At 43.3% G+C, this 7,829-nt stretch overlaps 1 long non-coding RNA gene across 2 annotated transcripts; it reads right to left on the bottom strand.

Annotated features, from left to right (window-relative positions):
- Positions 1-2,623: 2,623 nt before the first annotated feature.
- On the bottom strand, positions 2,624-7,374 carry LOC123808698. Of its 2 annotated transcripts, XR_006783822.1 has the most exons (4): positions 7,043-7,374; positions 5,478-6,496; positions 3,514-3,619; positions 2,624-2,891 (listed from the first exon to the last, which is right to left on the bottom strand). It is a non-coding gene; the product is annotated as an uncharacterized LOC123808698 (long non-coding RNA). The 2 variants fall into 2 exon arrangements; XR_006783821.1 differs by lacking the exon at positions 5,478-6,496.
- Positions 7,375-7,829: the final 455 nt, after the last annotated feature.

Below are 7,829 nucleotides of genomic sequence, written 5' to 3'. Positions count from 1 at the left end.
ACACTGTACCAAATTAAAGAAACCTATTGAAGTCTGTCCCCAAAGAACATTTAGCCAGGTAACATCTGGAAGAGCAAGTAACTGTGCAAAAGCTCAATTCACATAGCATAGATTTATTAGATCATTCAACAAAGAACTAACAATATAATGTATAGACAGATGGATGGATGATGACAATGTCTATACATTGGTTTGGAAGCTTTCCAAAAGGAGATGCCAATGACTGACCTTCACCATTCTGTCACTGAGAGATGGGGAGAAGACTAGATGTGAACAGGCAACTTAAAAGGTGAATATGGCAGGTGAGTGGCAAGTTTCTTCAGAACAGGGCAATGCCTGGAAAAGTGGGTAGGATGGTATCAGGGTGGTGAGTGAGCAGTGTCCCCTGAGATCCTATGATGGAAATCCCAAAATGTATTTTTAGAGACAAGATCATATAATGTGATATGAGTGTACTTCACTTCAAGAGCAGCACAGGCCTTTTCATGAACTCCAGGAGGTGTTTCTGTGGGAAGAAGTGGTCTACTGTGGAACATTTGCACTACTCAAATGGCCCATGGATTAAGAAAAAGAAAAAAAGAGAGAAGGGAAGCCTGCTGGTTGGATTAAGGTTTAATATTCAATCCTTGTTCCCTCTTATTGCAAACTTGCTGATTTGGAGCCAGTGATTAAAAGGTGTGTGGAAACACAATGCTTTTTGTAATTTGGAGATTTTTTTATTCAAGTAAATTAAGACAATGTTTAGAAATTCTTGAGATGATCATTGGCATTAAAAAAGCTGAGTGTTAAAAAAGCAGGAATGTTCGCTCCAGAGACTTACTCTTTCCAAGTAATTCTCAGCCTTTCCAAAGTCTGTCTTCTACTGGGCATTTCTGCCCAGGGAAAAACATTCAACACAAAAGCACAGCTGAGAGTCACATTTCCACTTGTACTGGAAACTCAGAGATATCGCTGTGCGTCTCCCCTTTGAAGTGGAGTGACCAGGGAGGAGTGTCTGACTAGGGTGGGAGAAAGGCAGCTCCCCAAGGGAGGAGACTCGCTGGCTGGGCACACCAGCCGCCTCTCACAGCCGTGGTGCTCAGGCCTCAGTTGGTGGTGCACTGAGCAGGCACACAGTGAGCCGCACGTGCACCTGTCAGGTGGGCTTGTCCCGGACATCATCTGTTCAGTGTCATCGTCACCCTCCCTCCACCTCGTCATCAATAGCCGTCACTCTTTATTAAACACCCCCTTTATGCCAAGCACTGCATTACGCATATCACCACGAATCCTCACACAAATTCTATGAAATAATTGTGTTTCCATTTTTACTGTGAGGAAAACGAGGCAGGCTCAGAAAGTTTACGTGATTTTTCTCAAGGACACACTGATGGTAAGAAGCTAACGTCAGATTTGGGTCCAGCTCTGGCTGATTCCACTGTGCCGTGCTGTATTCCCTTAGCCGGGCATTTGTACCTTGCCTGTTACCTGTGGGAGTTCCAAGGCCTACCTATGCACCAGAATATTCAGTCAGGGTGGAACCAGCTTTCCTCATGGAAGATATTTTAGAGTATTTTTGTTGCCATGTATTCAGTCGGACCTCTGCCTTTCTCTCACCCTAAATTGCTTCCTAGAGTAACTTGAGCATTGGGGAGAATAAGAACTAAAAATTATATGCTGTGAACCTCTCCCAGGAGAAAACATCATGCTGATTTTATACAGGCCAAAAGCTCAGGTGTATTTTATGCGGATTTTCTCAATTGGTGACTTCAACCTTTTTGCATTTGGCACTTATTAGGGGCTCTCCAGGGACCTCCTGCTCCACGGAACCTCCTCCCTCCAAGATATTGCAATCTAGTCAGGAGGCAAAACAGACACACAAAGTAAGCAATTAGAGAACAGGGAAGTGTTAAATTGTATGGAGCCGCTGCTGGAAGTCAAATAGTGTTGTTTGAAAGAGGAAATACTTTCCTAGGGTGTGTGTGCATGCACTAAGGGTAAGGGTGTTTAATGGGCTTATTTGAGGACAAGTCGGGTTTAAGGAGACAAGGCTCTTTCCAGGCACAGACTTGTAGAAAGCACTGGTAGCCCAGAGTCCGGAGAAGTGATCAGGACTGGAGGAGGAGGAGGTTCCCAAGTTCCGTCTAGGGATGGCATGAAGGACACAAAAATAAATCGGTTTTGGAAGGTTTACATTGGGAAAGAAGCATGGAGAGGGTTAAGGAACACCTGTTGTAGTCAGAGGATGAGGAGGAGAGAGAACTGAGGAAGATCCTGTCACAGGAGCCAAGAGAGAGAAGTGTTCGTTGGAGAGAGAAGTCCGCAGTGTGACCAGCCACAGAGAAGGTGAGCAAGACACGAATGGAGAAAAGGGTAGTGGGGTTCTCTAGTGCAGGGCCTGTATGTGGGTCCATGATCCAAGTTCCTCATAGGCAACAGGGCTGGCCCCCTGGGAAATCTAGTAATTTCATAGCCTCAGTTTACCTACCTTAATAACTTAGACACACCCTTCCTGGGAGCCAGAGACCTCTAAAGTAATTCATTTGTGCAGACCCCAAGATGTAAAGCATTAAATGACATGAACAAGTCAACTTATAAACAAAGAGTTTATAATTAATTTATAATTAACTACGTATGTCAATATGCTATGCATGGGCCTGCACCCGCAACTGCAAACCCCAGCTCCAGCAAGAATCAGTTTCCAACAACAACAACAAAAAAAGGAGCAAGAGAGAAAGAAAGAGAAGAATTTTTGCAAGAATTTGAAGTGTTCAAAAGTACTTTTGGGGAAAACAAGGATGCTCAGAGGGGATCCAAGTGACTGCTGTGCCACAGAGGCCGGTCTTCTTCACAGGCAAGTGCAGGGTCGATCCGCAAAGCCACGTAGCCGTTCGGGAAAATCACTGTGTCATCTGCAAGGTACTCTTTATCAGTATCTGTAATCATTTTGCTAGAGCCTAAATATTATTAGTGTACTAGAAATAACAGTTTATGAACCAAAATATTTTTTAAACACTTTGTAAGAACATAATTCATTCTAAACAACAACAAAAAGGCATTAGGAAGTGCTGCAGGCAAAGAATTTGCCAAAAGCGAATGTATTGGAGCCTTACACTGTTTTACCCGAAGTGCTTCTTACTCACCGACGCTTTGGGACAGTAGAGCAAGGAGGACATGCCCATCGGCCAGATGCGGCCCAGGGAGGTCATAAGTCTTTCCAAGTTAACACACCACCTTAACTACACTCCTGACAAACACCCCTCGTTCCATTCCTAATCCCTTAACAAACGTTTGCTTATATAATGAATAGGAGCCCCAAACTGAAATGGCCCAACTGCGGAAATAAATACAAAACAGCTGCCAGAGCTGCTGGTATAAATTCCAATGGGTGGTTCATCTTCAGGGTATGTCCTCGAAGCCTCCGGGGAGGGGTGTTTTGTCAGTGTAAGTGTGAAACTCTCATGTTTTAGCATATGAAAATGTTTCCTCTCTGGCTGCCAGAGAAGAACAAGAAAAGCCAAGTTATAGATTTACCTCATGGAAACACGGTCAGTGGCAGCAAAGATCCGGGATGGGGTCCTGGTTAGGAGCTCGGCCTGTGCCCTGCAAACGGCTCCTTCGGCTTCAAACGGGCTTTGTCCTGATCGACAGAACACAGTAGGCGTCACGTAGTTGCTCTGAAAACTCTGCTACTAGCAATGACTTGATTGTGCCTTACAGATTTCTACCATTAACAACAGCAATGTCCTTAACATCTCTGCTGCCTCTATTCCTTTATTTGGAAATTATAACTACTTGTCCCTCTCACTTTCCACATTTTTTTTTATGGAGAGTTCTTCAGCTTAAGTAAAAGAATCTGCCAGCATCATTAACTGGCACCTGTGGGATACAAAAAAAGAAAAAGACATGGAATTTACCCTTCAGGGATGTATCATTTATATGGGAAGATGAAATATATATACACATAAAATATACTTAGTAGATAATCATCGGCCCAACTGGATCAAGGACGAGGCTTTTTGGTTCTACTCTAAATGTAATGAGAATTCAGAAAATGGTAGGCCTAGCTAACAGTTACTGAGGTTGTGTACTTTGTGGAGCTGTGTGCTCAGTTAACTCCCCAAGGCACCCTACCAGTATGTGCTATTTTATCGAGGGGGGAATGGAATCTCCATGAGGTTAAGTGACTGGCTGGTAAACAGCAGAGCCAGAACTTCAGCCCGAATCTCTCCGACTTCAGGACTCATGCTCTCAACCGCTGCATGCTCCTGGGTTTTCGCTCAGGGATCCAGGATTCAATTATCCCACATCTGCCCTCCTCACTTCCTGGACATTTGATTTCTGGATTAGGGTCAGAAACATTTTCCTCCCTGTGTGATTTGTTCCTGGCAGAAGGCAGTGGCAGGTTGAGAGTGGCTTAAAGAAACCTCAAGACTGAGAGCCGTGGTCTTGCCACCCCTCTTTTCAAGGCGGAAATTAAGCATTGAGTGAGGTTTATCGGGGACTATGATGAGACAGCTTTTATAGGTGAGTGGATTTCTGCACCCCGATGGACCTGTGCTTCATTACCAGTGCTGAGACGTATAGGATGGTTCGGAAGCAAAGGGGGAAAGAGAACACGGCAACCTAATTGGTCACTGCCATGAATCTATACTCAGGGGACAGATAGCACGACCAGAGGTAATAGCTTACACACATATTCTTGAGCTGTGCAATAGATGGAAAAGGGTCCCAGATGGATTGGGCAGGGGCTTAGTTCCGGGATTATGATGAGACAGTGGGTAATTATTGAGTGGCAGGGCCTCAGCCCTGATTAGTATCTGCAAGCTTGTTCCCCTCCTTCAGAGGAAAGCATTGATAGAGATAAACCATGCTGCTCCGTGTCCTTTCTGCAGCACAAAACAACACATTTCAATCTAACAGGATCAGGTCTCCTCTTTGATCACAATCTGTTACCTAGATGTCTTTGCAAATTAATCAGTCCTGCTTGTTTAGCTTCAGTCAGTTTGTACTGCTAAATTAATAAATGTACCAGGAGCAACAGAAAACATAATTAAATTCTACAGTTTAATCTCCACGTAATAATTTTGACCTTAGTCTGGGTCTCCCATTCCAGCCAGTAGAATGCAGAAACAAGCCCAGCCTTTCCTGGGTGGTTCACATGAATAACCTACAGGTGGACTTTGTGAAAATCAGAAATCCTGACATAAAAATGCACACAAAACAAACACATTTTTGAAAAAGCATGTGACAGGCTTTAAGACAGAAAAGGCAGGTGAACTAAGCAGTTGAGATTTGGGGCTGTCTTTAAAATAGAAAGCACCCTTTGGCAGAAGTACAAAAACTTTATTGTTTAAAACACAAAGGGTATATGTTTGTCAAATTCAATACCCTAGGAGATAGAAACACAGCACCCCACTAACAGGCTGGGAGCTCTTCTGGAGAGAACTTGGAACCTTAACCTGGGGTCTTTCATAATGGTCTGATGTAATGCTTACTTTACTTGAAGGTCATCCAACTGATAACCGGGCTTGCGGGCACTGACAGGGAGGCCGTTCCAGCTCACACAACACCCTCGGTCTGAGTTTTCCTGTAGGCCTTAGAGTGCTTTTGTAGATTTTTCCTTGGGTACTTATTAGAATGGTGAAAATGTTTTCGTTTATTATGTGAACACCCATGTGTACTTTTAAAAGCTGGTCATTTTAATGTTAGTAGAACGTGGGCAGAGAAAATTATTTGATACGCAGCTGGAGCGAATTGTTGCATTTGGTTTGGGTTCAAGGCCTTGGGTGGCATTTTGCTGTCTTTATCTAAAGTTTATCATGCTGGCACTGTTCCCTTGACTTCTAGAGACAATGGAACCAGGGCAAGATGCTGACCTGGGAACAGGGAAATGAACATTCATGACTGAACTCTGCCACCCTCTGATGACCTGGGCAAGGCACTTGACCTCTGTGGGTCTCAGCTTTCTCACTTGAAAAATAAGGGAGTTTGACAAGATATTGTCCAACAGACGAAAATTCTGTGTGTCCATGATTCCACTCACACTGAGTCAATGGGAATTAAGGCAATTGTGGCAATAATACAAACCAAACGGACGCTTTCCCCACCTCTCCACGACTGAAGTATTTCAGGCAAAACTGGTTGTTGAATTTAGTTTTTAACCTGAATTATATAGATAATTGCCTTAGTTCTGCCACTTAATTTTGTGTCTGTCAGCCCAGGCTTGATGGTTCTACCAGATAACGGATGATTAAAGTATTTGTTTAAATAACCAGCAGTGTGGAATTTTCATTCAGCTCCACTAAAAAAGAGGGAAGGGGGACGTGGAGGGGGTGAGGGTGGAGGAGGGATTATGCATAATTTGAAAGTGTGTAATATTTGGGTCACCAATGTTTTACCTAAAATGAAATGATTTCATTTAAAAATTAAGTTGGTCTTGCCACAAAAGATTGCCAACATAAATTAAACATGAGGAATGCGGCTGTGCAGTGAGATGTTAAAATACAGATGGTTTCTGAAAAAAAAAAAAAAAAGGAAAAAGGCTTAAAGGAAAGGTTTTAACCTGAAATTAATTCAAGTATTATTTACTTAAATAGTCTGGCATACATTTGTGTAAATATACCATCTATTTTTATAAGAATGACTTTATTTTTGCACTCTGATTTACAGATCACAAATGTCTGGTGGAGGGAGGAAGGAGTAGTTTATACACCTGATTTTCTGCTTAAAAAGGCTGACAGATTAAAACAATTAACTTACTTTTATGATAAAATAACTCACTGCTACTTACACAAAATGGTTCTTATCGTGGTTCCCTTTTCAGCCTTTTCCAAAAGCACCATCAATATTACTTAATATGTGGAATTCCCTGAGGAAAATCTATTAAAGTGTCCGTATGTCACCCATGTGAATAACAAATGAATTAATTATGACTGGTGCAATTACAAGGAATAGTTAATGAAGTCGTAATGACCAGACTCTGGTGGTTAATTTTCAAAGCACAGTGAGGGGGAGTGTGGCAAAAGGTCCCCAAAGAAAACAATAAGCTTTGTGTACTCACCTTGGAGTGCTGGTCTTTGAGTGCACCACACAACGGGGCTTGTGGACAACACTACTCGAACCCTGCTCTCCCTCCAGCCAGCGGTCAGCTCACACGGGTTCAGCGTCCCAGCAGCAGCAGCCCAACGGCAGCAGCCATCCCGTGGCTCCAGGGGACCAAGGCTCCCCGCAACAGCAGCGTCTGACTTTAAGGACGGAGCAAGAGGGAAGGGTGATGGGGAGGAAAGTTTCCATGACAATAGTGTTTCTATTGATTCTGTCCACTTACAATTCACCTTTTCCAGATATTAGTTAGGGCAGCTTAGAAAAACACACAATGTTAAGCAAGATAAATTAAACATCAGCGAGAAACGTGAAGTGAAAGTGGATGGGGTCAGGAGGGAGGTGGGTGGAGAAACTGCTGGCCTTTCCTGGGCCTCTCACTTCCTCATCTGAAATACATGGGGGTTGACTAGATCGTCTCCGAGAGACTGAAAGTCTGTGTGTTTCCTTTATGGTTCTTAGTTCTGAAAAGCAGATTTGACAGGGAAAAGCAGTCCTGACTTCATTTTCTAGTGTCCGGGTTGGAAGGTGGTTATGTTACAGAAGGAGAAAGCGAAACAGTTACTCGGGAGAAACACTAGTACCAGCACCGTCTTCTGTGTGGAAATAACACACTGACAACCTGGTGTCTGGCTGTACCTTCTTCAAACAAACACGCTCAAGAAACAGGCTACTGAAGACATATTTTTCAAGTTCAAGGATGCAAAACCATATTGCCATCTTATTGGTAATTAAGAGGCCTATCC

The sequence above is a fragment of the Phyllostomus hastatus genome, unplaced genomic scaffold, assembly GCF_019186645.2.
Source record: "Phyllostomus hastatus isolate PE091 unplaced genomic scaffold, TTU_PhHast_1.1 phas_scaffold_501, whole genome shotgun sequence".
Classification (NCBI taxonomy): domain Eukaryota; kingdom Metazoa; phylum Chordata; class Mammalia; order Chiroptera; family Phyllostomidae; genus Phyllostomus; species Phyllostomus hastatus.
The sequence above is the reverse complement of the archived record's forward strand: the minus strand, read 5'-3'. Positions and strand labels throughout refer to the sequence as shown.